The sequence below is a fragment of the Choloepus didactylus genome, chromosome 1 (assembly GCF_015220235.1).
Source record: "Choloepus didactylus isolate mChoDid1 chromosome 1, mChoDid1.pri, whole genome shotgun sequence".
Taxonomy (NCBI): Eukaryota; Metazoa; Chordata; class Mammalia; order Pilosa; family Megalonychidae; genus Choloepus; species Choloepus didactylus.
Window position 1 is genome coordinate 66,556,439 of NC_051307.1, and position 22,676 is coordinate 66,579,114.

A 22,676-nucleotide genomic window follows, 5' to 3' on the forward strand; every position below is an offset into this window, starting at 1 on the left:
GATATCTTTCCAGTAGATTTTCATTTCCTCAACTTAAGCAAAGATGGTAACAAAGACCTGAACTTTTATGAGCAATATGTCTGCACCTTCCAGCTTCATCAGCCTGGGTCCTTGAAATAGTGGTTTAAGTATGGCCACACTGGTGACTCTGATTAATATATACAGACATATACTCACACACACACTCACATATTGGTACATGCAATCACATGTAACACACTCACATTGCACACACGTGTGTGCACACACATGCACACTCTTATACATACACTCACACATACACATACTCAAGCCAGGAAACATGCAAGAGAAAAAAAATATTGTTAATTGGTATAGGGCTATATGTATATGGTAATCATGAAAAGACTAATAATTTACTGTGTTCCATAAGAACAACGGATTTTAGTCTGGGGAACACGTGAATGAATGCCAATGCTCATTCACAACTGTTTATTGTAAATGTATATATTTGGTTGAAAGATAATGCAGCAAATGTACTTTTGTCTGAAATAAGTAAATAACAATCTGAATATAGTGAACTCTCCAAAAAATGGGCAAAAAATGCAAGAGGCATATTGTTTCTTTTAATTTGACTTGTACAATATTATTTTGACAAATTCAGTGTATCCTTAATTTTAGTCACCAGTGATAATACAAGAATAATCCTAATGTGTTGCTCCCTAATATAATAAAAATAATGTTTTAAAAATACTGAAAGGAATGACAGGAGAAATAGTTCAGCAATAATAACTAAACATTTCAACACCCCATTTTCAATAGTGGATATAAAAATTTGGTAAAAGATATACAAAGACATAAAAAACTTGAAGAACACTATAAGCCAAGTATACTTAACATACATTTATAGAGCACTCTACTCTCAAACAGCAAAATGCACATCCTTCTCAAGTGTACATGGTATATTCTCCAGGATAAACCATATATTAGACAGTAATATAAGGTTAAAAATGCTCAAAATGTGTTTGAAATCCTACAAAGAATATTCTCTGAGTTCAATGAAATTAAATTGGAAATCATTAACAGAAGAAAACTGGAAATTTCACAAGTATACAGAAATTAAAAAGCACATTCCTAAATAACCAAATTCAAACTTGTATTGTTGCTCAGATGTGGCCTTTCTCTCTTTAAGCCCATCTTGGCAAATAAATTCATTAACCTTCCCCCAGTGAGGGACATCACTCCCAGGTGAATGAACCTCCCTGGTGATGTGGGACAAGACGCCCTGGAATGAGCTGGGCCCTAACAGCAAAATGCCTACTTGACCGAAAAGGGGAAAAAAGAAAGGTAAGAACCTGAGGTCACAGTGGCTGAGAGATCCCAGATAGAGTCAAAAGGCTATCCTGGAGGTTTCTCTTAAGCAAGCTCCAGCTAGACATCCCAAATGGCCACAGTATGGCATGCCCTTACCAAAAGTAGATTCAATAAAATATTCACTCACTAAGTTTTATCTTGTAGAAAATTAAATCCACCAAAGTGTTCCTAAAACTGGCAAGTCCTAAAACCCAGAGGTAACAGCCTCTTTAAAAACAATAATCAGATGCAGCCCCCTTCCCCATACTGTCAACTCCCCCTTTCAATATGTACAAGTTAGGGTGCTCACTGTCTAGACACCCCAGAAGATGGAGAGATTGAGAGGAAGGGGTAGCAGCAAATGAGGTAAGATTTAACAAAGGGTCTATGAATGCTGAGAATTTATATATCTATATGATGCTGGGGTGTTGGAATAGCTGGAAGGAGGTAAATGACATGGTGAACTGTAACCTATAATATCCTTTGAAATTTGCTCTATGAGCTATTCATTAAATTGTGCTTTGAAAGTCTTCATCTTTCTGTATACACCCTATATTGCATAGTATGGAAAGAACTGAAACTGTGGAACTGTAACCTATAACAATTTTTGAAATTGCCTATATAACTGTTGAGCTGTACATCAAAAGTTAACTCCTTTCTGTATACATGTTATATTTTACAATAATGGAAATAGCTGAAGTTTTGAACAGTGACCCATGATATTCTTTGAAATTTGCTCTCTAACTACTTATTAAATCATACTTTGAAAGTTATTACTGTTATGTATACATGTTAAAATTCACAATAAAAATGGATTTAAAATGCTATAAAACCAAATCCAGCAACTTATAAAAACAATTATTCCCCATGAACAAGTAGGATTTATAATAGGAATGCAAGTTTGGTTTAATGTATTAAAATCAATTAATGTAATATACCCTATTAGTAAAATAAAGGACAAAAAAACATTTGACAAAATCCAATGCCCTTTGATGATAAAAATATTCAATAAGTCAGGAATAGAAGGGATCTTCCTCAACCAGAAAAAAGATGTCTGCAAAAAACCCTCAACTGATAACATGCTAGAAGATGTTAGATTGTATGTTTTCCCCTAAAAATAGGAATAAACAAGGATAATTGCTCTTACCTCTCTATACAAACACTTCTTAAGATTCTATCTAGGGCAATTAGGCAAGAAAAAACAAGTAAAATTTATTCAAATTGGAACAGTAGAAATAAAAGTATCTATATTTGCAGATGGCATGATCTCTGATGTGGATTGAATTGTGTAGCCCAGTTTGGACATATTCTTGGTCTTCAACTGCATTTTGGTGGGTATGGACCCATTGTAAATAAGATCTCTTCAAGATGTTACTTAAGTTAAAGTTTGGCTTATCTATATAAGATTGGGCTCTATTCTAGATTACTGGAGTCCTTTATAGCAGAGTGAAAGTCAGACAGAGAGAAGCCACAGGGAACAGCTAGTAACTGAAAGTCAATGGAACCTGGAAGAGAAAAGAGAAGATGCTAGCATGTGCATTACCATGTGACAGGACAAAGGACGTTGTCCAGGGACCAGGAATCCATAGCAACCAGCCCCCAAATGCTACAGTCTTCTGGAAATAAACATTACCTTGTGATTTTGGAGTTCTCCTCACCTCAAAACTTTGAGCCAATAAATTCCTGCTGTTTAAGCCAACACACTGTATGGTATTTGTTTTAGTAGTTAGGAAGCTAAAACAATCTTGTATATAGAAAATCCTTGGGAATACACTAAAAAAGAAAAAGAACTAATGAACTTCAGTAGTATTACAAGGTGCAAGATCCATATACAAAAATCAATTGTATTCCATACATTAATAATGAATAATCCTAAAATAAAATTAAGAAAATAATTTCCTTTACAATAGCATCAAAAAGAGTAACATGCTTAGGTGTTAATTTAGCAAAAGAAGTAGAAGACCTGTACAGTGACAACTACAATACATCATTTAAAGCAATTAAAGAAGACCTGAAAAAATGGAAAGATAGCCCATGTTCATGGAATGAAAGACTTAATTTTGCTAAAATGGCAATACTCCCACAAATTGATCTACAGTTTAAGTGCATTCCCTTAAAGTCCCAGCTACCTTTTATACAGAAATTGAAAAACTTCTCTTAAAATTCATATAGAAATAAAAGGAATCAAGACTAGCCAAAACAATCTTAAAAAAGAACCAAGTTGGAAGATTTACACTCCTCAATTTAAAAACTTACTACAAAGCTTTTGTAATCAAAACAATGGAGTCCTGGAATAAGGATAGACATAGAGAAAAATGGTGCAGAATTTAGAGTCCATATATAAATTCTCACACTTATAGTCAATTGGTTTTCAACAAGGATGTTTAGGGAATTTAATATAGAGCAATCTTTTCAAAAAAAGGGTGTTGGGACAACTGATGTATGTATGCAAAAAAATCTGAGATCCCAACCTATAATACTCTTTGATGAACACATACAAGTAAATCTTCATAACCTTGGGTTATACATAGTAGGACATCAAAAGCACAAGAACAAAAGACAAAATAGATAAATTAAAATCCATCAAAATTAAAAGCTTTTGATCTTGAAAGGATACCATAAATAAAGTGAAAAGACAAAGAATAGAATGGGAGAAAATATTTGCAAATCAGATATCTGATAAAGGAATTTTATCCAGAGTATATAAGGGATTTTTACACACCAATATTAAAATGATAAATAACCCAGTTAAATATTGAGCAAATAATTTAAATAAATATTTCTCTAAAGAAGATAAATAATATATATCATATAATTGTTCAATGAGCACAAGAAAAAATGCTCAACATCATCAGTCATTAAGAAAACACAATTTAAGCACTAAGAATTAGTTTAAGTATTAAATTGTACAGAGTTTCTATTTATGGTGAAGGAAAAGTTTTGGCAGTGGATGGTGTTGATGGTAGCAGAACATTGTGAATGTAATTAACAGCACTGATTATATATTTGAATGTAGGTCAAAGGGGAAATTTTAGATCATATTTATGATACTAGAATAATTTTTTTTAAACAAACCATAAAATTTTACAACACAAATAGTGAACCCTTATGCAAACCATGGATGATAGCTAAAGGTTAATAGCACAATTATAGGGTTACACAGGAACTGTATTTTCTGCCTGATTGTCCTGTAAACCTACAACTTCTCGTAAGAATATGCAAATTCTAAACACAATAAAATACTACTTTGTACTCTCTAGGATAGGTAAAATAAAAAAGTAAACAAAAAGTGAAACCTCATACTTTGCAGGAGGTAATGTTAAATGGTATGCACAGTTTTGGAAAAACTGATATTTCCTTAAAATTTTCTATATAAAGTTATCATATGAACCAGCAATTCCAGCTCTTGATATATACCCAAGAGAAACAAGAACAAAGGTATACACAAAAGTTGTATACAGGTATTCATACATCATTATTCCTAATAGTCAAAACTGGAAACAACCCAAATGTCCATTAAATGATGAATGGATAAATGTGACATGTTTATACAGTGGAACATAATTCAGTAATAAAAATGAATTAAGTGATCCATGCTACAATATGGATAAACCTTGAAAACATTATGCTAAGTAAAAGAAGCCAGTCTCAAAAGATAAGATTTGTTTGATCCCATTTATATGAAGTGTTCTAGAGTAGGCAAATCCAGTGTCAGAAAGTACATTAGTGGTTGTCAGGGACTGGGAGAGGGACTACTTATTGGCATATTTCATTTTGGAGTGATGCAAATTTTCTAAAATTAGGTGGTTGTGATGATTTCACAATCCTGTAAATAAACTAAAAACCACTGAATTCTACAATTTAAAAAGGCGAATTTTACAGTATATGAAATATATTTCAATAAACTTGTTATAAATAAGTATCTATTTCATCCAATGGAGGTTCACCAAAATAGCTTCCTATTTTTGTCTCTGTGGATGGACATTTAGATCTTTTCCATTACAGATGATATTGTGAGTGACACAAGTTTTGGGGAAAAGCAAAAAGGCAAAAATAGCCTGAAAAATTGACAGCCAGAGATAATGTAACGGGAATGGGAATGGGAATGGGAATGGGATATGAGTTAGCAGTGCTCAGAAAATTTCAGAATTAAAAGAAATCTTGTCATACCACACTATGGGAGCTCAGCCTCAATAAAGGCCAGGTGTCATAGAACATGGGCACCAATTATTTAAAAGCCTTTGAATGAGGCTGCAGAGTTTTGTAAAGGGATTCTGGATTGCAGTTCACATCACATCTCAGCCACTTACAAACTCTGTGACTTTATCCACTCTAGCTTCATTTCCTCAGTTGTCAAATAGCAACACTAATAGAGATTTCAAAGCTCCCTATGTATATGATGAGATAACCAGGAGTAAAACACTTAGCATTAATTCCAGTAGCCTAGTGCTCATTTCCTATTTCCCCACATCTAAGCCAAAAATAAAGAAAACTTGGGTCACTCAATGTTTTCATTTCTTAGGCTGCTTAAGCAAATATCGTGAAATGGGTTGGGTTAAACAATGTGAATTTATTTGCTTACAATTTTGAGGCTGAAAGAAAGTCCAAATCAAGGCATCATCAAGATGATTCTTTCTCTCTAAAGACTGTGATGTTCTGGGCTGGTTGCTGGCAACTCTTGGTCTTCAACTTGTCACATGGAAAGGCACCTGGCATCCTCTCCTAGTTTCTCCCTTCCTTCCTGTTTCTGTTGATGTAGCTTCTTGCTTCCTGTGGCTTTCTCTCCGTGTGTCTCAATTCCCTTCTCTTCTAAAGGACTCCAGTAATAGGATTAAAACCTGACTGAGGTGAGACAAAGCTTAACTGAAGTAAACTCATCAAAAGATCCTACTTACAATAGGTTTACACCCACAGGAATGGATTAAATTTAAGAAAAGTTTTTTAGCGTACATACAGCTTCAAACCACCACACTCAACTAGGTTCTTTTATTCAGTCTACCTAGTTGCAACCATTAGCTGGAGTGAAATTTGTATAGTGAGAGTAAATATAAAACTTTACATTCAGATGTGCAAGAAATGTAAACTTACTTGGCTTAAATTGATTTGAATCTGGATCTACATTCAATCCCGCTTACTCCTTTCTTGACTTTGCCACTGATTACAGAGGCCTCCCAGGGTACTATATGATTTATTCTCTACCCTGTAGGGTCAACTGCAGATCAGGCTAAGGTCATAGGGTCCCTTAAAATCCAGTGACTTTCTGCTTCTCTGTGACTAATAGGCACAGAGAAGATAAATCTGGCTTTTAGACTCCAAACTCAATTGGCACATTGTATATACAGTTCTTTCTGAGGTTTGCCCATTTTCTGATGGAATTGCTGCAGAGAATTCTCCCCTATCCTGGGAATTTCTCCCCTCTGTCTCCATTCTAGGCAGCCTCATTTCCACTGTGGTGGTTTGAAGCTGCAGTGCTCCAGAAAACCTGTTAAATCTAATCCATTCCTGTGAGTGTAAAACCATAGTAAGCAGTACTTTTTGATCAGGTTATATCAGTTAAGGTGTGTCCTACCTCAATCAGGATGGGTGTTAATCCTGTTACTGGAGAACATAATGAGAGAACGAAATTCAGACACACAGAGAGAAAACTAAAGAAACAAGAAGGTGAAATCAACAAAATCTGGAAGAGAAGGGAGAAACCAGCAGACCCCGCATGTGCCTTGCCAAGTGGCAGAGGAGCCAAGGATTGCCAGTGGTTGGTCTTTGGGAAGAAAGCAGGGTCTTGATGATGCTTTGATTTGGACATTTTCCTGGACTCTAACCATGAATGAGTAAACTCCCATTGTTTAACCAGACCCATTTCATGGTATTTGCTTAAGCAACCTAAGAAACTAAAACAGGAGGTGATGCCAATCTGAAGTCTGAACCACGTGAATGTGATAGAATTGTTAGATTGTATCCCATGGCATTGTGTGGAATCATGGATTGTTGTCTCAGATTACCACAAAGAATGTAACTATTAGGAAATTATAGTTCACATTTGTGATTTAGGGTCTATCACCTGAGATAATGTATCTGTCATTACATATCTTATTGCATATAAGTCTTACTTAGCATTTTGAAATGTGCTAAAAAGAGAAATTCTGTTAGTCAATACTAGCAAAGAAAATATCCTATTTTACTAATTTTTATGTTGATGTACCAAATTGAAATGAGGAAAATACATATTATATTTACATGTAGACAAAAAAATACAAGGGATGTGGGTAGAATAGATGCAAGAAAACTGAAGAGTAGATATAAGTGAAAAAGTACATGACATAAAGGCCATCTATTTTGACAGACTTCCATCTGAATTTATCTGCTATTTTTTGAAAAACATTTAGAGATTATTATGTTAAATTCTAAATAATTCAATAACATGGATGAAGATTATAAATCACCCAGTTATAATTTGAATGTCCTTTGGAGAGCTACAGAGGAAAGGTAGCTTTATGTTTGTCTAATGTGGCATCATTAATGTCCTACAAAAGCAGTGAAAGAGAACACATGACCTCTAAAGCCCCTCCCACCAGGATACTTCTATTATAATCAGGAAAGCTTTGCACTTAGAGCCTACCAGATATTAAAATTTAGAAAATTAAATAATAAGATCACATACAACAGTGTTTCAATGCCATTAGCTCCCAATAAACCAAATTTGCAGGAATTAAATTATCTAGTTATGATGTTTCACTGAGAGGAAATATTAAAATTCATGAATATTCTAAAAGACACCAAAATTAAAGAAATAGCATTTTACATTTCTGCCAATAAAGGATCAGAAACTTCCAAGAAATTGTCAGGAATCAACAGGAAAAGAAATATCCAACATTGAAAAATATGAGTAGGATTGATTTGAATGATGGTTATAGAAGATAAATATTTAGGGAGCTAATGTAAAAATTGCTGATATCTGTTATAGCTGCTAGGGAAAAGAAAATGCTAGCAAAGAGGTTAAAGAGAATATTAAGGACATTTAAAACAGTTTAAGGGCCACAAGATATGAGAAAGATGAAGTAGATACTTTTAGAGGAAATTGGTTATAGAAGTCATAGAATTTGATAAATAATTAGAAATAAAAGCAGCAGTAGAGAGAATTTACAGTTGAGAGAATATTCAAAGTTTATAAACTTATAAATTTATGTCATCATAATTTATAAATTGAGAATTAATATAAATTCAGAAAAAAATAAATCTCAAGAAAGAAACAAAACGATAAACAGAATATTATTTAAATACTTCTAACCCCCAATTAATTTATCTCATGGTGAATGAGTTCCTGTTTTAAAACTGTTCACAAGTTATCAAACACATTCAAACAGAAATATTTTCTATATTGAGGGCCACTAGAGAAATTATCACAAGTTTTTTCCCCTATTAATACATAGAAGTATGATAGATGTGCCAAAATAAACTTCTTTTTAACATAAACTCTCTTGTCCATATACCCTACCCTGGAAAGGCGGCTAGAGCTCGGAAGCATGGTATAATATGTACTCAAAGGAATCTTCTGGGAAAGGTTTAACTTATTGAATTATTTTCCTTTGGGAAATAGGAACAGTAATAATTGCCAAATAGCTTTAAGCTTTTAGTCTTATATTACGATTCCTTTTAATCAGCCCAGCCCTTCATTAAAAGAGGAAACCTCCTTATAGTCACAGAGTGGTCACAGAGCTGGTATCAGCCATGAAGACTCAGAGTGCTTAGACACCCTTCCAAGTTGACCAACTAGGCAGGATAGGAGTCAATGCTTCTCCTTCGTGATGGAAATTAGAGAAAGGTAACATTTGAAAAGGGAAATGCGTTGATAGATCTATTGCATGTATTTGGAATAATTATTTCAATATTTCTCTCATTTTTGGGCATGTAGGTTGCTTTAATTTTCAGTACTAAAATTGCAAGAACATAGATTTAGTCTTTAGATTTTAGTTCAGTTACAAGCTCTATCACTTAGTCTCAATGAGTTTCCTGATATCCAAAAGAGAAAAGTAATATACCAAATGGTTGAATTAAGTGTTACGTTTCATGTGTTAGTTTATATATGTCAATCTAGTGGTTTGAATATAGTAGGTAATAAACAAACCCTAATTCTTTGCCTATTCTACCTCATCTTTATAAAATGACTTAGGAACTCAGAACTGAGTATAATTTGAGTAGAGTCTAATCATTGCAGAAGCCATTAGGGCCATTACCTTCTTGTACTTGAAACTATTCTTAAATTATTATAACCTAAAATTGAGTTAGATTTTTTTGGCTATCTCCTCATATTGTCAGCTTGTATTGAACTTGCAGGTCTCTAAAACCCCTTAGGTTTACATCTTGTAAATGACTCAAGCTAAAACTTGTCAATAAATTGTTCAATAAATTCCTTTAAACAACTTGTTTTTTACCATTTCCCTTACCTATAATTTCTATCCACAATCCCTTTGGCCTCCTGCTCCCTTCCAGAAGTGTGTGTATCATGTGAATCTCTCATGGATCCCACTCACTCTTTACAGAAGAGAAAATCTCTGATTACCTAATGGTATAAATCAGTAAGCAACAAGGATTTAAGAAGAATAAATAAATCCAACCACCAAGGCTTTGGTGTTTGTTGAAAAATTAACAGCATTCTAGGGAAAAAAAAGTATTTCTTTTATACTACTTATCAGATTTCTTAAAAAAAAAAAAAAAAAAGACCAAATTGCATTCAGGGTGAGTGTTTTAAGTCAAAGGACTTAAATAAATAAGTGAGGCAAGGATTATTTGGCACTGATTTTAAAAATAATAATATGTTATTATTAGTATATTTTACTTTTGAAGAAGTGGCTAGATGTCTTTGAGCACAGGCAAAAAGATGTATAGAATGCTTGGAGGCTAAAAAAGCATATAAAGTGGAGATGAGCCAATATCATTTACATTAGAGAAAAGGAGACTAAAAACAAATCCACTATGAAAGATATCAAGAGGAAAATATCAGATACCCCTTTATGATTCAAAAATGAAATGAAAACTCATAAACTATAAAATTTGCTTCAGAGAAATATTGAAGTTAAGCAATAGATTAATCTGAGAGTTCAGTCAGGGATACAAGGAGATTTCTCTCAGAATTGTGTCAATAGCCCCTCTTCATTAGTGAAATAATAATTTAAAGAGATTGATTTATGGATGTCAGTGTTCTGATCTGCTCCTGGCCCCTGCAGCCTCTTCCTTCCATTAATTCTCTTGATCTCTGGCCTCTTAAGATTCACTCACTGGAATTGATTTCTATGAAAAAATTCTAAGACTTCTATATCCCAATTATATTAGTATATTTAGAAAGGAGTTTATATTTAATTACTGAATTATTCATGATTTTGCTTTGGAAACTCTGGTATTGGTCATTCATGGTTTAGATTTAAATTCTTCTATCCAGGCTGGATACCTCACCTTAGGTGTATTATCTAGATCCAATGATCCCCAGAAGATTGAAGCTTAGGGAGTACAATCCTAAAGCACTCTGAGGAGCAAACCTGGACAGTGATATCAAAATTGGAAAACCAAGAAAGCTGCAAGTAACTCAGGCCTTGAGTGTGAAGGGCACCTTGGAAATGGATGCCAGAGACAGTAGCAGGGTAGAGATGAGGGTGGCATGGAGATTAAAAATCTGGGTTGTGCAAAAGGAAGGCTCAAGTCAGGTAGAGTTCTTCTACATTTGTCACTCAAGAGTAAAATGCTGGCCATTCACTGTAGAAGTACCTGGTCCTGTTGTGGGCATGGTGTGTCTATTTAAAGCAGATGCACTCCATGGGTAACTTGTGCTCATTTTGCACTGTTTAACCATATGCTTCTGCTTCACCAGCTTGGTACAATAAGGGTCAAGACCCCCTTGAATGGGGTAAGTCACATCTCAGTTGAAATAACCTAACCAAAATTTCCCATTTACAATAGGTCTATACCCACAGCACTGGATTAAAAGAACGTGGCCTCTTCTGGGGTACATAGCTTCAAACCAACACAGCTCCCAAGAAATGCAGAAGTTCTTTCCTCCAGTATAAGTTTTCCTTCCTATCATGCACATTTTTTTCTGGAGAAATTCCCCCAACTTCTTCACACCTTTAACTGCCCTTTCCTCCAAATGTGTGGAGTGAATTTTATTTACCAGGTAAGTCAAGAAATATATTCTATAATATATTTACCAAAACTGAGTAATTTAAATATAAATTATACCATTAATTTTCTTAGTCTAATTTAGAGCTGGGACAAGCCAATGCCAATTCCTTTACATAGTTTTTCCTGTTATATTAGGTGAAAGCAAGATTGGGACTTTATAGTTCTGCAGGCAAAATCTAATCTTGGGTGCTAATATTCCTGCCAATACTTCCTCAGAAGAATGCATGTCTCCTAAGTACTAATGATTTTTAAAGTCCAGATTATTTGAGAGGGAAACATAAAGTAAATTAATAATTAAATAAAGCCTTTCTCTAACTCAACATGGGTATACTCATCTGCTAAAGAAACCTATTTAACTGGTCTTTAACAGACCAGAGATTAAAACCCTCTCTCTCAAGTTTTACTCAAGAACAAGAGAGGCTTGTTATACATATTAAAGGGTTCAATTAAGTGACCCCCCCAAGCAGATCAGATGGAGGCCTTCTCTAAAAGTAAATGCCATTTCTATCCTAGAATATGGAATGAGATTTGCAACACTCAAAAATGGAAGTCTTCTAACCTCAAAATTGGAAGAGACATTTTCCATCAGGTGTGTTATGATATTGAAAGCACTGGGCACCAAGTATTGATAAGCCTGAGCCTCACTCTTCCTTAAGAGGAAATGTCAGCTTAGTAAGAACTTCCTTTGGGGTTAGTTCTCTTCTTGAACTTGAGGACTGTGTAGCTACTCTGCTTATTTTATGATCTTCATATGGGCCACAGTCTCAGTGGTAAAGTTTTAATTATTTCAGAAAATGTAGAACTCACATATTTATGATGTTTTCCTATTGGGACATGGAAAAAGGCTTAGTTATATAGAGAAATCTGCAATGTTTCTTTCCAGAAGTAGCTATGCTATAAGTAACATTTACAAAATAGGATTGCTATTTATTTTTATAGTTACATTTTTGGAGTTGATTAGGTATACTCTGGGAAGTAGATGGATTTTCTTTGTTTCTGACTACAATCATGACATTATTTGAGGTTACTCTTTCCTTTGAGCTGCATAAAATTGATTTGCACCCCTTAATTTATGCCCAATAAGAAATCCAATGCTTTTCCCAACATTTTTTTTGTAAATTCCCAAGACTTACAGTCACCTCTAATTCCAATTTCTGGTTCACTCTGAATTTAATCTATTTGTCACCTCCCTTGGCTGTTTTCTCCTTCACAAGCTACTCAGATAAGGAAATTTCCCACTTCCTTATACCCTTTATTTCTCCATATACCACTATGATGATTAATTTCATTTGACAACATGGCTAGGTTATTTTGTTCAGTTGTTTGATCAAGCAAGCAATGACTTCATTGTTACTATGAAGGTATTTCGTAGAAGATTTTCATCTATAATCTATGGCTGATTGCATCTATGGTCAATAAAGGAGATTGACTTTGGCAAAGTGGGGAGTCCTTACCCAATCAGTTGGAGATCTTAAAAGATAGAACTGAAGATTTAAGAAAGAGGAATTTCTGCCTCAACTTCAGTCAGCCAGCTTTCTCTGGGGAATACTGACTTGCAAGACTTCAGAATCACTTTTATCAGAGTTTCCAGCTTGTGGCCTACGCTATGGAATTTGAACTTGCCTGCTGCCATGGTTGTGTGAGCCAATTCATCATAGTAAATCACATAGTAAAATTATCCTGTCCATTCTGTTTCTTTGGAGAGCCCTGAATAATACTGATTTTAGTACTGAGAGTGGTTCTTGAAAAACAGAATCTTAAGGATGAGATTTCTGTATTGGTTCTGGAAGTTTGGTAATTGGTTCTCTAATTGGATTAGATTTAAAGGCATCAATGACTCTATTTTCAATTATCAACTTTCTACTAATAGCCCATGACATGATTTGACAATAGTGATACACAAAATGTCACTTTTGGATACACTTACTCAAATGCTTATAAGAGGCTCTGGTGGTGCTGTATTGGTACTTTAGTGTATTTTTGTCATGCTAAACTGTGTAATGAGTTTGGCTGGTTGTTCCTAATTATGCTAGATAAAGTTGTTAAGGGAATCAGTGAGCTCATGGTTTCAAATTCCCAGCTCAAGTGCCATATGAACGACAGGAAATTTCCTGTGTGTGCCCTGAAAGAAGAACTTATTTCTTATTGGCACAGATTTGAGTCTTCTGAAAACCAGACACAGAATCTAATCACGTGAGTAGCTAAGATGCAATGCAAATTGAATTCTCAACCTTTCAGGGTGTCTGCTGTTAAAGTGTGGGTATTTATTGGGAAAAGATGGAATTCTGAAAATTGGAATAGGGACATATGGGCAGGTCAGGATGAGAATGGAGGCATTGAACCCATAAATTCTTTGGAGTCTTCTTTGCTGGATAAACCTGTAACAGCCTCCCCCTAGAAAACAGTCTTCCCAACTCCAACTGAGGAGATTAACCCTGCTTTGCCAAATGAACCTCTAATGGAATCCCCTGAGGTAAACGGCTTGTAAGACACTCCTAATTTCTCTCAGGTCTACAATTAAAGTTCCAGAAGGCTCCAAAAGTTGAGATACAAAGTGTGATCCATGAGGAGTTGTGCTGTACTGCAAAAGAACCGCATGATTTTTTCAAATTTATACAGGAGAATCAAGTGAATATGTTTGCGGACAGATATTAAGTGGATAATAGTGGAAGGAACAAAAAGTTGGATTAGGCTGAATTTACTGACACGGGCCCACTAAGCAGAGAGTCTGGATTCAGTGTTGCAGCTTGAGGGATTAGAAAGGGCTCTAACTGGTTGGCAGGTTGAAATATGAACCAAAAAGTGCCCTACATGAAATCAAGTTAAAATGCTAGAGCTCCCTTGGTATAATGTATAAAATTGTATTCAAAGGCTTAGAGAGATTGGGAAGTTAGAGTGGATTTATCATATAAGATCTGCTCATCCAAACTAGTAGTGTCCACAGGATACACCTTTCACCATGGTTGTGAAGAACAAATTTGTGAGAAGAGAGCCGGCATCCCTGAAGAGTTCTGTGGTCACTCTTATCTACAGGCCAGGTATTCTTGTCAGACATACTGCCCCTGAACCAAGACCCTTAAATGCAATGGGGGTGATCAGATTCTGGGTTGGCAGAAGCCAATTGGCAGCACTTAATCACCAAAGACAAGGGGGGTGTAGCTACTGCACTGGACAGCAGAGTGAAAGTAGTAATTAGAATATTCTGACTTTCAGAGACCTATGGGTTTGGCTAGTTTATCATGGGGTACCTAGAAGTGAAGTGGACAGTCTACTAATTTCTTATTTGATCTGTATAAGTAGAATATTTATAGGTCAAGTGAACAAAAGTCTAACCTGAATCACGAGACATAGGATCATTGTCCCTCATTCAAGTCAATTCCATATTTGAGACAGTTTACAGACCCAGAGCCCCTTGAATGAAGAGAAGGCTGGGTATCCTTGGGGAAGGACCCTGATACATTGCCAAAAGTTTATACTGTTAAGATTTCTCCCAGACTTCCCTGAAGGGGAGCCTTTTACTAGGGTGACTGTACTTTGGGAAAAAGGAAAAGATCAGACATTTTGGATACTGGCTTTGAACTGACACTAATTCCAGGAGATTCTAAACATCACTGTGGTTCACCAGTCAGAGCAGGGGTCTATGCAAGCCAGGTGATTTAATTTCAGGTCCATCTTACAGTGTGTCTAGTGTGTCTCTAAACCCTTTCTGTGGATATTTCTGCAGTTCCAGTATGCATAATTGGAACAGACATAGTCAGCAACTGGAGGAATACCCACCTTCATTCCTTGCATTGTGGAGTGAGGACTATTATGGTAGGAAAGGCAAAGTTGAAGCCGCTAGAACTACCTCTATTTAGCAAAATAGTAAACCAGAAGCAAAACCACAATACACATTAGTGCCACTATCAAGTACTTGAAGAATGTAGGGGTGGTGATTCCTACCACACCCTAACTTAACTTTCCTATTTGGCCCATGCAGAAAAAAGATGGATCTTCAAGGATGATAGTAGATTATGCTAAACTTAACAGCTGGGGATTCTGATTGCAAATACCATGCATGTGGCATGAAACTGACAATGCCTTTTTTTTTTGATACTGGTTAATAAAGACCATTAGAAACAGCTTGCTTTGAGATGGCAAGGTCAGAATGGATTTTCACTGTCCTACCTCAGGATTATATCAGCTCTTCAGCCCTATTTCATAATTTGTTCTGCATGAAACTTAACTGCCTTTCCCTTCCACAATGCTTGTGTCCATTGCATTGATGGCATTATGATGTTTGGTCTAGAGAACAAGAGGTAGCAACCACTCTAAACTTATTGATGAGACTTTTTGCCAGTTAGAGGGTGGGAAATAAATTCAACAAAAATTATGTGGTCTTCCACCTAAGTTAAATTTATAGGTTTTCAGTGGTGTGGGGGCAGGTTGAGATATCCCTTCTAAGGTGAAAGATAAGCTGTTGCATCTGCCTCCTCCTACAACCTAAAAACAGACACAATGCCTAGTTGGCCTCTTTGGATTTTGGAGACAACACTATCCACATTTGGATATACTATTATGGCCCATTTACCAAGTGACCAGAAAAGCTTTTAGTTTTGAACGGGGACTGAAACAAGAAGAGGCTCTGCAATAATAGACCCAGGCTGCCGTTCAAGCTGCTCTGCCAGTTGGGCCATATGATCCAGCAGATCCAATAATGTTTTAAGTGTTAATAGCAAATAGAGATGCTGTCTGGAGCCTTTGGCAGGTCCTATAGGAGAATCACAACTCAGATCCTTGGGACTTTGGAGCAAAGCCCTGCCACCCCTTGCAGTTAATTATTCTCCTTTTGAAAAAAGCTTTTGACCTTGCTACTGGGCTTCATTAGAGACTAAATGCTTGATCATGGGCCACCAAGTTACTGTGACATCTGAGCTGCCCATTATGACCTGGGCATTGTCTGAACCACCAAGCCATAAACTTGAGTGTACACAACAGCACTCTGTCATCAAAGGGAAATGGTATATACAATATCAGATTGAGTAGGCCGTAAAAGAACAGGAGGAAGGGGCCTAAAAATGTCCATGACCCCTACTCCTACCACATTACCTTCTCTTTCCCAGTTCACAGCTATGGCCTCTCAGAGAATTCCTCATTCTCCAAGTGGCCATAGTTGACTGAGGAAGAGAAAACTTGGGTCTGGTTATAGATGGTTGTGCCTGATTTTCAGGTACCACTCAAAAGTGGAGAACTGCAGCAAAACAGCCCCCTTCTTAGACATCCCTGAAGGACAGTGGCAAAGGGATATCCTCCTGGTGATCAAAACATTGAGTAGTGAACCTGGTTGCCCACTTTTCTTGGAAAAAGGAATGGATAGTGGTACATTTGTATACTGATTTGTAGGCTATGGGCAATGGTTTGAACGGTCAATTTTAGATGATGGATGGTCAGGGACTCGAAAGGAACATGATTGTAAAAGTGGAGACAAGGTGGTTGGGAAAGAGGTATATGTATAGACCTTCTGAATGGGTCAAGAACATGAAGATATTTGTGTCCCATGTGGATGCTCACCATAGGCTGACCTCAGCAGATGTGGGCTTTTATAATCAAGTGGGTAGGATGACCTGTTCTGTGGATGCCAGTAAGCATCTTTCCCCAATTATTCCTGTCATTGCCCAATGGGCTCATGAATAAAGTGGCCATGATGGTAAGCATGGAGATAATGTATGGGCTCAGCAGCATGGACTTTCTCTCACCAAAGCTGATCTGGCTACAGCCACTGCTGAGTGTCCAATCTTTAAGCAGTAGAGACCAACACTCAGACCCTGATATGGCACCAATCCACAAGGTGATCAGGGAGCTAACCTGTTGGCAGTTTGATTACATTGGACCACTTATATCATAGAAGGGCAATATTTTGTTCTTACTGGAATAGACACTTAGTCTAGATATGGATTTGCATTCCCTTCAATAATGCTTCTTCCTAAACTACCATCTGGGGATTACAGAATGCCTTATTCAATATCATGGTACTCCACCCAATATTGCTTCATGATCAAGGAAATAACTTCATAGCAAATGAAGTGTGGCAATGCACCCTTGTCCCTGGAATTCACTGGTCTTACCCTGTGCCCCACCATCCTGAAACAGGTGATTGATAGAAGGGTGGAATTAACTATTGAAAACTCAATTATGTTGCCAACTGGGTGGCAATAGCTTGCAGTGCTGGGACACTGTTCTCCAGGAGGCTGTATATTTTCTGACTCTGTCCCCTATATAGTGTTGTTTCCCCCATATCCAGAATTCATGAGCCCAGGAATCAGGGGGTGGAAATAGGAGTAGCACCACTCACTATTCCCTACCTTGTGGTCCACCTGCAAAACTTTTCCTTCTTGTCTCTGCGATCTTAGGCTCTGCTGGTTTAGAGGGCTTAGTTATGAAGGGTAGAGTGTTTCCACCAGGAGGCACAATGATTCCATTGAACTGGATGTTAAGACTGCCACTAGGCCACTTTTGGTTCCTCATGCCTCTGAATCCATAGGCAAAAAAAGGAGTCTGATGCAGGTTGTCCTCATCACTCCAGGAGCATCTTTGTTTTCTTACTCATTTTCTGACACTCTTTTCAAGTGCCTCTCCTTTTCTTAGTACCATTTGATTTTGTTTTCTATAGGACAGAAAAGAGAAAAGTGAAAATCCACTCAGAGGCCTCCTCACTGTACCACAACCAATCCTACAGCTTATGGGATTTTCAGAGATGAGACTGGTCAGTAAAGAACAAGGTTTTTGGTAGGTTGCTTCCAAGAGATATTGCTTATATTATACCATATGTGTGTGATACCCTTAGAGATCCTCACATTTGTGAGAGTAAGTAGAGCGTACTATACTTGTATTTCCTATTTGACATAAAGAATATATTAGCATGCATTTTTAAGCAATTTTATTGAAATATATTCACATACCAGATACACATCTAAAGTGTACAAATAATGGTGCATGGTATCATATATACCATATAGCTGTGTATTCATCACCAGAACCAATTTTTGAACATTTTCATTACTCCAAAAAAAAAAAAAAAAAAAGAATAAAAAGGAAAAAAGGACACCCCAAACATCCCATAACCCTGATCCCTTCCTATTAGTTATTTATTTTTTGTCTTTGTTTTCTTACTCATCTGTCCATACACTGGAAAAAGGGAGTATCAGTCACAAAGTTTTCATAGTTACACAGTTACACTGTAAAGCTATATAGTTATGCAGTCATCTTCAAGCATCTTGATTACTGGATTGCAGTTCAACAGTTTCAGGTATTTCCTTCTAACCATTCCAATGCACTAAAAACTAAAAAGGTATATAGGTCTGTAATGCATAAGAATAACCTCAAAAATGACCTCTCGACTCCATTTGGAATCTGTCAGCCACTGAAACTTTATTTTGTTTCATTTCTCTTCCCTATTTTGGTTAAGAAGGCTTTCTCAATCCTAAAATGCTGGGTCCAGGGTCATCCCTGGGAGATAAGCCCCATATTGCCAGGGAGATTTACACCCCTGTGAGTCATGTCCCATATAGTGGGGAGGGCAGTGAGTTTACCTGCAGAGCTGGCTTAGAGAGGCCACATCTGAGCAACAAAGGATGTTCTCTAGGGTGACTCTTAAGCATATTTATAACTAGGCTTAGCTTCATCATTGTGGGAATAAGTTTCATATGGGCAAGCCCCAAGATCCAGGGCTTGGCCTATTAAATTGGTAGTCCCAATGCTTATGAGAATATCAGGAATTCCCCAGGTGGGGAAGTTTAATATTTCTGTATTTTTCCCCAGTCCCTCAAGCAGACTTATTAGCATGCATTTTAACACCCTGTTTTCTCAAAGCTAAGCCTCTAGAACATAATATTCTTTCTTCAGTAAGCCTGATAGCCATTGAATTTTCTCACTATTCACACGAAATTATACAAATGACAGAATTTTACCTCATCTGCAACACTGTGTTAAGTTTATGGTTATATTTAAATTCAAAATATCTGCAGGAAAAAACAGCATGTTCACAGACTTGAGTGGGTAGATTTATTTATTTATTTTAAAGCCATGTTGCAAATCCATTCAACTGTCCTTTCTTGCTCCAGGCCATACCCTACACACAATTTTTCATTAAAATATTATTTGAACTTAGGACATCTGCAGTAGTCTGTAACATATTGTCTTCAGTGCTTGATTTTAAGCTCTCTATAAATCTTATAATTCTTTCAAAGATTTTATGACATACTTAAGTATCATGAAATAAACAACAGCTTTACATATATAAGAGCAGTGTCAGACTGAGTAGAAAGAATTCCATCTTTTTTAAGGAAGCCTTTAACAGATTTAATTATGCTTCATATTCTGTTGATAATACTGTTCTCTAAATAAGAACCATTTTTAAAACATTATTTGTGAAATGTTTTAAGAATAGATCAAAATATAGAGAAAACCATAATGGACATCTATCTACCATCACCCAGTTTTGTTGGGTCTTAATATTTTACCTATATGCTTTGCCTCAACTCCTGTATCTTGGTTGACCTATTAGTTTGTTCCTTTGGCTGGTCCATATTTTCATGTTTCCTAGTATGGCTTGTTATCTTGAGCTTTCTAGGCATCTGACCTTCTTGATTAGTTTATTCTGGAGCTCATTTTCACTCTTTCACCTAAGGTTTTCTTGTTGGTTGGCTTTGTTCTCTAACCTTTGGTGTTTAGTTCAGCTTATTCTAGGCCTCTAACTTAGGTTCTATTTAGTTGATTGGGCTTTTTCACCTCTTGTTTTTCTGCTTCTTGCTCTGCCTCTGTGTAGCCTTTTTGTGTGAGGGTCTCCTCAGATATGGTCAACCCCAGTCAGGTTTTCCCATTCCAGAGAGGCCTAGGTCTCAGGAGGAGAATTTGGAGTTTCCTTGAGAATGAGACCCTCCTGTGAGGCCTCTAGACTCTGTGCTTTTCCTACCCTGTCCAGCAGGTGGTGTTTGCCACCCCACAGCTCCCCCACCAGTGTGAGAAGGTATGGAGCCTTTAGCTCTCCTGGCGACCCTGACCCTTTTGGGGGTACAGATGACTGAAGCTGCTTTCTGAATTCCAGCCCCTTGGGCCTGAGTTCCCCAAAGGTGGGCTGCCACCGGAGCTGGGTCACACCCCCCTTTACTTGGGAAGTTATGGTCTTTAGTAAATTTTTTCTGCCACTAGACTTATTGCTCTGTCTCTCAGAGCTATCTTAAGTCTGCTCTTGCCTGGGCCCTAATTGCAAGTCTTTGAGGCTTTCTGTAATGGGCTTCTTAGATTCTTAGAATAGTTAGTTTTTTAAAAAAGAGAAAAAGATTAAAAAAAAAAAAAGAAAAGAAAAGAAAAAAGAAAAAGAAGGGCCCAGTATAGACTATTTATAGTCCTTTCCCTTCTGATGGGTTATTGAGATGCAAAAAGACAAGTAGTTAAGGGTGATTAAGGAACAATCAAGAAACCAGAAAAAATGGTTTTTCAGAGAAGGGTCCCAACCCACTGAATTTGCATATGTGCCTGATTCTGTTTGAGCCTGGCCTTTCTCTGTATTATGTTTACCCCAACTCCAACAGTCTCTATTTTTATTATTCTTGCTGTTTTTTTCTAGTCCTATCTCTTTCCACTGGGCTGACTGCTTCCAGATTCTCTGCTGTCTGGTCTCAGTTTATCTATGGTTGGAGTTTTTGATCAGCAATCTGAGTTTGTTAATCAGTGCTGCAACTGCAGTTCTCTCTCCTGGTTCCCAGCACTGACAGCCCCTCCTCCCTTGGGAATGTGCCTGGCAGGGACGGGCGCAGGCCCCTGGCCACAAGAACTTACAGATTTCACTGACCTCAGCTACTCCTCTTGTTTGTGAGAGTCGTATGAAGTATGTCCAAATTCAAATTCCTCTGTGGTGTCCGGTCCATGCAGTTCCTAGTTATCTACCAACTGCCCCAGAGGAGTAAGTAAAACATGCACCTCACCACTCCGCCTTCTTGCCCTGCCGCTCTGTCTTTGGGAGCTTTTTGATGACTGACTCAATCTCTTTACTTGTGATTGGTTTGTTGAGGTCATCTATTTCTTCTTGAGTCAATGTTGGTTGTTTTTGTTTTTCTAGGAAGTTGTCCATTACATCTAAGTTGTCTGGTTTATTAGCATATTCTTGCTCATTGTATCTTCTCATTTATCTCCTTTATTTCTGCATGGTCAGTAGTTGTGTTTCCTTTCCCATTTCTGATTGTATTTATTTGCATCTGCTCTCTTTTTCTTTTGTTAGCCTACCTATCAGTCCATCAATTTTATTGATTTTCTCAAAGAACCAACTTCTGGTTCTGTTGTTTTTCTCTATTGTTTTCCTGCTCTCAATTTCTTTTATTTCTGTTCTAATCGTTGTTATTTCTTCCTTTCTGTTTGCTTTGGGGTTAGTTTGCTGTTTCTTCTCTAGTTCCTCCAGGTGGAGAGTTAATTCCTCAATTTTTGCTCTCTCTTCTCTTTTAATATAGGTTTTTAGGGCAACAAATTTCCTTCTCAGCACTGCCTTAACTGCATCCCATATGTTTTGATATGTTGTGTTTTCATTGTCATTTGCCTTGAGGTATTTACTAATTTCTCTTGTAATTTCTTCCTTTACCCACTAGTTTTCTAAGAGGGTGTTGTTTAGCCTCCACATATATGTGAATTTTATGACCTTCTGCCTGTTATTTATTTCCAACTTCATTCTATTATGATCTGAGAAAGTGTTTTGTATAATATAAATATTTTTAAATTTGTTGAGACTGGTGTTAAGACCCAAAATGTGGTCTATCCTAGAGAATGTTCCATGAACACTTGAGAAAAAAGTGTATCCTGCTGTTGTGGGGTGTAGTGTTCTATAAATATCTGTCAAGTCTGCTCATTTATCATAGAATTCAACATCTCTGCTTCCTTATTGATACTCTGTTTAGATGTTCTATCCATTGATGAGACTGGTGTATTGAAGTCTCCAACTATTATTGTAGAGGTTATCTATTTCTTTCAGTGTTCTCAGTGTTTGCCTCATGAATTTTGGAGCACTCTGGCTTGGTGCATGTTTCCTCTTCTTATCTCCAGAAGTAACTGAAAACTTTGTCATTTATCAGAATAATATGTTTTATATCTTTTCTACTTATATGGTTATTCTGGACCAATATTTAATGTTGATTTTTATGTTTTTAAAGTATATAAAAGCTATCACAATG

At 36.6% G+C, this 22,676-nt stretch overlaps 1 pseudogene; it reads left to right on the forward strand.

The window, feature by feature from the left end:
* The first annotated feature begins 14,440 nt into the window (after nucleotides 1–14,440).
* Nucleotides 14,441–22,676, forward strand: part of LOC119514654 — an 89,825-nt pseudogene continuing 81,589 nt past the window's right edge.